Consider the following 10,007-nt stretch of genomic DNA (forward strand, 5'->3'; position numbering starts at 1 on the left):
TATAGGAATTTATAATACTATGTTTATTTATGACAAAATGACAAACTCGACATATACATTTATGACTTTATATATATTTTGGTCCCTTGTAAACCTACTGGTAGTAAATAAATATATTGTGAGGAAATTAAAATAAATAACTCACAATATAATGTAAGATTGTAAATTCATTTTGTTTTTAAAATAAAAATGATTATTTTTAATTAGCTTGTCCCTCAGCAGTTTGTCTGTCTATTCTGTTATCTATGAACCTGTGATTTTTACATACATAATGGCTTTCAAATATAAAGTCATATTATTCCAAATACCTATCATAAATGATTTGTCTAGACTGGATCGAGGCAGAAAGTTGCAAGATCGTGGTTTATTTTGGTCCGAAAGGTGATACAAAATGACTACATTAACAGTTTGGATAATATTATTTTGATAAATACCTACAAAAACAATGATGTACAAAATTACAGAATTCTGGAGAATTGGAGTGGTCAGATACACTGCTCTACTACCAGTATTTGATATTTTAAAGTGTCCCTTTGAAAGTCCTCTCTATAGTGATGAAAGTGTCACAACATAATGGTTCGGACAAATGAAAGTAGTCCTGTCATTATGAAAAGATGTCCCTTCAGGACCACAAAATAGTTCCTTCAGAACTGGGGCAGGGGTCTGACCCGTAACTGGATGATGGCCATGGACTGTCGCGGAGGCGGAGCGACATCTATAACCCCAAAAATAAAATATTTTAAAATGTATTATATTTACCATTGACTTTCTATATTATAATGGTGACATTTTAGATTATTTGCTGACAAACATTAGTTATTTTAATTTTGACATAATTATGCTCATTTGTTTATTTGTGTTCTATTTAACTATAACAATCAGATTATATTTGATTAAACCCCATCTTTTATACAATTTATTATTCATTCTGATTTTGTCGTGGACTTATTTCATGTATTTTGGTTATTGACATTTTAGAGTTATTAGGGCGTAATAGGGCATTATTGTTTCATAATATGCGAAAAGGACTGGTTACTATTTGCGGCTACAACATTGGGTTCTACATAGACACTAAACGATCACTAGGTCAAAATACTGATCCAATTTAAGATATTAACTTAATTGATTGATTTCGTTTCATGATAATTAATTTTATTTAATAAATTTTAGAGTTTCAATTTTTGTATGGTTATGTAGGTTAACTAAATAGGTAATTGTTGTTAGTTAGGTATTTATAGGGTAGGAATATTACAAGTACTCTATCTGCAAGGTAATGCCCTGTGGTGAATGATGATCTTCAAATAGAAAGGCGCATCGTGGAAGCAATGCACCTATTTTATTACCACATAAGGAAGAAAGCCGAAGTAATTGGCAATGTCAAGAGATACTGCGATAGCTCCCTGCCTTTTCTCTACTACCAGACCGCTGTATTTATGCAGCGCATCAATTGCGTCTATCGCTCCTCCCAGAACCCGATCTCTAATGTTTGGGCACGTGTCTTTCAAAATGCGTGCACAGCAGTAGATGAGACTTACGATGATGCGCTCAACATCGTGCCAGTTTCATCTAGGAGGGCAATGGGACGGTATCCTAAGGGACAGTCAGCTGGACTACCCTTTTTTCGAAAGGCACAGTCTGCCCACCTTCCAACGAGAATTTATACCCTCTCGGAGGCAGTCGTCAATGTGGCCACGTAATCTACTTCCAAGATGTTTAAAGAGCCAAGGCACACCGTCCGGCCCTAGAGTGGCCCTCACAAGTGTCAAGTGTCACCAAGGAGACATCAAGGAGACGAACCAACTCTTCCACTGGGGCAGCCATTGCAGGCATTACATGCACAAGTACAACTCACATTGTGAGTCATGATATGTGCTTTGTTGTTTTACAAGACTGTGATTGTAGGTATTTATTTATTTATTCTTTATTGCACATAAAAAAGTACAAAATGGTGTACATAATGCCTTAAGGCATTCTCTACCAGTCAAACACTGCAGGCATCGTGACTGAAAATAATAATCAGATATCACTTACTGTACTTCAACTGTTTTGAATAAAAAATAATGGATATTGTTTAAAAAAATACTTTTTTTTGCTTTTGTTTCTACTTAAAGAAAAAAAATTGAATCCTAACGAAATCATAATAGTCGATATACGTTGAATTATTAGTGGTAAACTTGTTTTTTTATTCAAACTCTCTTTATCCTGCCACGTTTTCCCTGCTACCCTGTCTATTCACTTTCTCCTGTATGTCTAAAATTTCAACTCGCTATAAGTTCTACGTTTTTACGACTATTTCGTTCCCTCCTGCAAATTCCGTATCATTGATGCACTCAAAAACATATTTAAATCCAAAAAGGTACAAAAAACCATTTTCATTTTTTTTCATTCACTTTACCCTGACGGTGCCACTTTTTTGAGAACGAACCTTGTATTTTCCAGAGTATACCTACTTACTTATCAATATCTCAGACGCTCACCGACAGACGAACAGTAAGTTATTACCCATTGCGTCAGCCATGATCTGTGACCATATAATTTACAAACCAGTAAATTGTCCCGATATCCACATTCCTCCAAAGTGTTAATTAAAGATTGTCCTCCAGTGTGTGCCCGCCCTTACCAACGCACCTGCTCCATACTCCCACGGTGTAAGTGTGACTTTATTTTGCCTTTTTTTAAAGCACTTTCGACAATATTCGCAATTTTGTAGCATGCTTTAAGTGCCGTGGTCAATTTGCATAGCGCTGTATCACGACTGGATATCGGTCGTTTTAATTAATGTGCCTACTTATAAATTTTTATTTGGGTACTTATTTTATATGTCAGTTGACCAATTAATATTTTGATGACAGTTCAGAGAAAACATCGCTAAATAGGAATCTAACTCTCGTAACTATCGTTATTGTTTTAATGATTCGTTAAAATAAAACCAAAAAAAATACAAAAAAAATGAATACTTTGGATATAACTTGTAAAGTAAGACTAAAAAAAATTTTTTTGTTAGGTTTACTGCGGATAGATTCGATAAGTATATGCGCAAATTATTTCCACCGAAACCCTTTATTTTAATGACATAAATAGATTCTAGGAGGCATTAAAGGAAAATTCCACTATTTTTCTTCATGGTGGGATAATTGTGTCAATTTACATTTCTACACGATTTAATTCCATATTCTTCTTGATACTACTTCTTCTAGTTTGACATTTTTTTAGTATAATTGGCTCTATAATGAGTGTTTTATAATAGGTAGACACCTATTCATGTGCGTGCGAAAAAAATGGCCTTTTCAGTAAACGTGATTTCAAGAACCTCAATCGTGAAAATTACTAAGTGTTTAATGGTCATTACCTATAATGATCTAGAAATTTCTAAATAGGTAATAGTGCGGTTTATATTCCAATTAGATGAGTTGAATAGACTCATGGATGGGACGAGCTGCGGTCGCTAATTGATAGAATTATTGCTTATAAAAAATCAAGGCAGCAGAAGTGGTCAACCGCAACAGGTTAATAGGTAGACTAGAAATTCAAACTTTATTTTGTTTGAGTGAGGTCTAGGTACAATAAATAAGCTAGAGATTTTCTTACATTTTTAATACCTTTCAAGAAAAATTAATAGATATTAAAAATATAAATTTCTAATAGGTAGTTAGGTACGAAGTATATCGGTACAGTCGACTACAAAGAGATGTATCCACTTTTTCACCTCATTGCATTGTAATAAATCATGTAATAAGGCGAAAAAGTGGATACATCTCTTTGTAGTTGACTGTACAACGGAAAATTTACACTAACCGATAAAAATAAAGTGACACTACACAGTCACCAAAAACAAAGAATAACTTCATAATTATGTAAAAACAAACTGAAAATACAAGGTTCTATTAACCAAATATAACACCAAAGCTTAATAACCTATCGTAATAAATATTCGTAGGTAGGCGTATTGTACGATTTCTGTTTAAACCACGCCCACTTAAATTAACTTCTTGTACTTTCTTTCAGAAATCTTTAATTACACGTATAAAAAAACACACCAATATAGAAAATAGCTTATCACGGGCATTTATTTCATTAATAGTAAATTAAGTATTTTAATTGCCTCAGAAAGATTTTTCTTCGGTTAGGAAAAGCGGGCCGACCTTCCTCTCGCCGTGATTGGTGCCCCGTTAGCCAATAGAAACGTAATTCGGCCCATAGGCGTTGCGCGCGCACGCCCTCACGATTCTATTTTTGAATTTGAATAGATGCGTTTGTTCTAATAACGGATGACGGTTATTTGGTTGCTTTTGTTAGGGCAACAGATGAATAGGATTTGTATAAATACATGTCGAGGCACGATGTATTGGATGTATTTACTTACTTACATATATCATATTCATAGTAATTCATAAAAACATTATGCGTTATCGTTTGATGATATTCAGTTTAATTCAGATTAATGGAATTTTTTTTTTATTGTTCTTCACTCATCTCATAGGTATCATTAGGTAGGTACATTATTTATATTATGAAATTTATGAAGCATATATTACAAAATTTCACATACATTCAAAAATGAATAAATAATGTATAAGTACCTACCTAAGAACTGAGTTACCATAGGCCAGATTTTTGTAAATTAAGAGTATTTTTTTAAATATCTGATAAGGTTTAGTCTATTTTAATATTTTTGTTTATAGGTACCGTACAACAAGTATTTGCCTAGTCTTACTTTACTTATAAGATGACGGATTGAAATGTAAATATTCAACTTTAAATATTGGAACGAAATTTTAATTTCCCAATCGAATTCCGATTAAAAGTAAATCTCGTATCATCCTAACTCAGTTAATCTTGATTAATTAATGAGTCCCACAATGTTTAGATGAGTCACCAATATAAATATCTTATGAATAAATCAACCAACTCATTTGACTTACAAATGTATCGCCCACTCAGTGCACTTGTAATTAATTGTAAACTGTATTAACAACATGGATTCAAAGTAAAAAAGCATTCGTTTCAACCAAGAACGATAAAATACGTGACTGACAAAGCCATACAAAACGCGTAATCCTGAAATGTATGGGCCTTATAGGCTAAAACTAGATGGCGCTGTTTCGCAGCCTGGAAGCCAAAATCATATTTTCCCCGAATATTTTTGTGTTTTAATTTTTTGTAGGAACAAATGACATAATTATTACTTTATTTTAATATCATGATATCATGCCAATATAGAGGTACATTCTGAAAAAAAAATCTGTAGAATAGTAGGTATTTAATAGGCGTTAAAAAATCGAGGTACGATTCTTAGTATGAAGTATCTTAATCCTATATAAATTATCCTTGCTTCTACCTTCGAGCCTCTAGATTAAAGCACAGTATAATAAAAGAGTTACTATTCATGTTTGTCGCACTGGGTAATGCGGAAGGTCAGTCATGTCATGAGGCTAAGCAATAGTTTTAATTAAAAAAATGCGAGCAACCAGGTATTCAACTAGAAAGAACCTCTAGTTTGAACATAGGGAATCGAGGAAAAACTGCTAAAGATCAACCAGGTTTTCAGCAAAACTTCTACCTCGAACCTCTATAAAGAGTTCAACAATCATACCTATTTGTCGCACTGGCAGGTAACCCGAAACGTCAGTCAGTAATGTCATGAGGCTAAGCAATAGCGAAGAAGTTTTAAGGAAAAAAAGTGCGGGCAACCAGGTCTTCAACTAGAAAGAACCTCTAGTTTAAAGATAGGGAACCGAAGAAAAACTGCTAAAGATTTACCAGGTTTTCAGCAATATCGAACCTTTATATTAAATTAAAGAGTTCAACACTCATATCTATTTGTCGCACTGGTAGGTAATGCGGAAGGTTAGTCATGTCATGAGGCTAAGCAATAGCGAAGAAGTTTTAGGGAAAAAAATGGCAGGCAACCAGTTCTTTGCCAACAGAGAGCCTCTATCAAGACGGGGAACCAAGGAAGAAGATTCAAGGAAAAAATGGTAGGCATCTAGGTACCAGGTTTTCGGCAGAACTCCTACCTCTAGATTCAAGTAAAGACACTTTGTCATTGTTGATTTGTCGCACTGGCAGGTAACGCGAAACGCCAGTCATGTCATGAGAAGAAGCAATTAAAAAAAATGGCGAACAACCAGGTCTTCGCTAAAGATCAACCAGATCTTCAGCAAAACTTCTACCTCAAACATCTTTATTAAAGTAAAGAGTTCAACACATACCTATTTGTCGCATTGGCAGGTAATGCGGAAGGTCAGTCATGTCATGAGGCTAAGTAATACCGAAGCTGTTTTAAGAAAAAAAAGTATTTTTATTTAAAGTAAAAAAGTAGTTGAACGCGTACCATGCTTGTATAGGTGAGATATGACAGATCACCTGGTCGCGTTTTTGAGAGGCGGCGACCTTTGAGGTAACCGAGAGTTGGTTGGCGGCACTTTCAGCGGGGAGTGGGAATGGCCATATTGGCCATGCTATACGATAGTACTGTGTCGCAGCATGACAGCTGCGGATGATAGAAGATATAGTCTATGGAAATAGTCTATGCTTGAGTGTGTTTGACTGAGATACAGAGTCCGTTATTTATATGACCCGAACAGCCGTTAAATGGATTAGTTCCTGGCTGGTTAAGATGACATTAATGACAGCCGTGGTGAGTTGGCATCCTGAGAGGAACCGTCAGTCAGATTCGAATTGGAAAGTATCGCAGTCAACTGCACTGCATTCCTTTAAATATTTTTGGTATATTTCTTTAATGAGGCTCTAGTCGGAGCCTCCAACATCAGTGCCAACAGACAACCTCTAGTTTGTCAAGTTCAGGAACCAAGAAAAAACTAGCAAACACTACAAAGACTACCAAGTTTTCAGCAGAACTTCTTAATGAGTTCAACACTCAATATTTGTCGCACTGGCAGGTAACGCGAACGGTTGTTGTGATAACAAGGGGCACCCGTGCGGCCCCGATAACACATCCGTGTTTGAAAACATACGCGTCGTGGCAACCTTTCTTTACACACAAGTTCTGTAGCTACTTATACGTACGAGTATCAGTAGTATAGGTACCTACAGTAGCGAAAAAAAATCTATCATAGGTACTGGATATATATCGAAAACAATAAGTCGAAAATTCTTAAAATTAGACTTTTATATCAAGTAAACAAATATTGTATCATCATTACAAATATGTATGTATGTATTTGAATACTTACATATCTTATGAACCACTGCACGTGGCCCGTGAGCAGCCACGAGGTCCTGATGCGGATTAGAGATTTTAGGTACACAAACAAACCAATCGTGCATACTACTAATATTGAACTTCTTATTACAAACACACACAATAGCGAATCCTGCTAACAATATGATAAAGATGGATTGATTTATTAATCTCAAAAGTCGTTGGTATGAAAGTGGTGTAAGTAACCACGTCATTATTTTACTATTTGAGGACCAGCGGGCCGATTTTCAATAACTCGGGCATAAGAATTGTTTTAAAAATAAACCTTAAGTTGCCCGAGTTGTCTTTTTCGTACGCAATTTAATCGACATCGCAATTAATAGCCGTTTTTTAATAATTAATGAAATAAGTATGCAAATGTGTCCGAAAAAATATGATAGATTATTTTCCGCTACTGTACTTACATATGAACAGCCGTCCATAATTTAAGTAGCTGGCCGTCCTCAACTGTGTTTTTCTCCAGAATCTTTTTGCCCCGCGTAGCCAAACTGTGGAATGAACTGTCGCCAGCGATATTTCCGGACCGATACGACCTTCAGACCTTCAACAAAAGAGCGTACACCCATCGAAATGCCGGCAACGCACCGCCAACACTTCCGGTGTTTCGGGTGTCCATCGGAGGCAGTGAGCGCTTGCTATCAGGCGACCTGTCTGCTCGTTTGCCTCCTGTCGCTTAAAAAGCCGTAGTTATTATAAATAAAACTTTGCACAAGGAATGATCAGTGTATTAATTAACTCACATAGTCTTGAGTACTTATAGGTACAATACAATTCGCCTAGAATCTTTGCATATAAACCTATATGCAGAAGTACTTCCTCGGCAGCTTGCTAAACATCCAATTCACCTTCAGCCTACTAAACAAATAGGTACCGCATTTTAATGAAACTCACATGCGAGTTCTCGCATCATATAAAGAAACCATATTTTATTTATTTCATTTTGTCTAATTATTAAAAAAAAATATAGGTCATCAGAAATACATATTACAATTTTAATTCATTTATCAAAACTTTGGAAAATAATAGTAAATATATTGTGCAAGGGCCATTTTTTTCAAAGTTGTCCACCCCCTTTTTTGCAACGTGGGTATTTTTTACGCGATTCATACTCAGAATCCAGAGCTCTTTCGATTCTGATAGGAGAAAAAAAATGTCCCAAGATTTCTATACATTTTTTCGAACCTTCCATTCCGTTACCGCCATACAAAATGTATGAAAAAGTGGTAACGGAATGGGAAAAAACCTTGGGACACTTTTTTTCTCCTATTAGGATTGAAAGAGCTCGCGATTCTCAGTGGAAAACACATAAAAATTTCCAAATCTAAAAAAAGTGGGGTGGACAACATTGAAAAAAATGGCCCAACAATGAGGTAAGGGGGATTCTGTCAACGTGTGTTAACAACTCGCGACAGCCGCAGACTGGAGAGAGTTATAGACACGAGTTCACAAAATACTTACCTCCTGAGTTAAACACAATATTTTTCATCACATTTGAGAGGAAAACACAGAGAAAAAAATCATAAGGCAAAACCTTCAATGAATAGCGGTGTTGTACTCTTGTACTGCCCGTTGCTATGGCAACTTATCACGATTTATCTACGTGAAATTTACAAAATACACTGAAATAATTGTAAAACATAAATAAAATGCACTTTTCATACCGTATAATATTTTTTATAGCTTAATAGTCAAATATTAGTTGTGAAAAAAAATCCTTGGCTGATTGAAATATCCTTTGCCTGAAGTATTCATAATCATAATCTTTATTTGCTTTTTAAAAAGTGTTAACATAATAGTATGGTATTGTATGGATTGTATTAATTTTGAAAACTAAATCCATTACTCCCTTGGGAATAAAATAGTACATTATTCTTCAGTACACGTAGACGCAATTAGACCTTTAAACAGCAAATGTGATGAAAATTATGTTACAAATAGGTACTACAACACAACGACAAATATAAAATTGTCCCCTGCGCCATCTAGACAGCCATGGAAGAACTAAAATGCTACCAAAAATAGCCACAAGCGCTACAGTCGCAGCCAACCCTCTTTTTACATAACTTCGTTTTATATTATAATTAACCGCCCAAAAATAATAATTAAAATAAGACATACATTTATTTATGTTTTATTTCCTTTACTGTAATCATTTAAAATAAATATTTTTTTAGAAACATTTGCAATAGAGGAATGATATTTAATTAGATATTGGTAGTTATTAATAAACTGTAACTGTTAACGACACTTATTCTAATTATATTTCAGATTTTATAAACGTTTACCTTTTTTAACAAATTCAAATAATTAACAATGCCGCCTCAAATCCGTTTTAAAGTCGAGCTAAACTTTACCCGACAGCGCCATCTCTCTAAACTTCCGCACAACAACTGCCGAAGCGTGCCTGAAACTGCCACGAGCCAATCTCGCTTCTCCTTTCACCCGCGCGCGCCGCATCTATCTCTCTCACCTTTGCGCGCGCGTCCCTCTTATCGCATCGATCATTGATCTTTGAAATTCAAATGCGGTAACTCGAGCGCGCGCGCACACCTTCACCAGTATTCCCTCTCGCTCGCTAGCGTGCTGTTCCATAGTGTTGTCTCGCGTTTCTTTTATTGCCGTTTTATTATTTCTTGTAGATCACGCGATTGTAAGCTGTCGCTTGGCGCGCGCACGTCACGTTTTCCGTCTTCGTCTTGCACTAAGGTTTCTGTATGTTTTGTCTTTATCATTTGGGCGCATGTCGGACTCGCTGCTGTGCGTCGATGTTTTGGGAAGTGCA

The sequence above is a fragment of the Leguminivora glycinivorella genome, chromosome 11 (assembly GCF_023078275.1).
Source record: "Leguminivora glycinivorella isolate SPB_JAAS2020 chromosome 11, LegGlyc_1.1, whole genome shotgun sequence".
In the NCBI taxonomy this organism is placed as follows: Eukaryota; Metazoa; Arthropoda; class Insecta; order Lepidoptera; family Tortricidae; genus Leguminivora; species Leguminivora glycinivorella.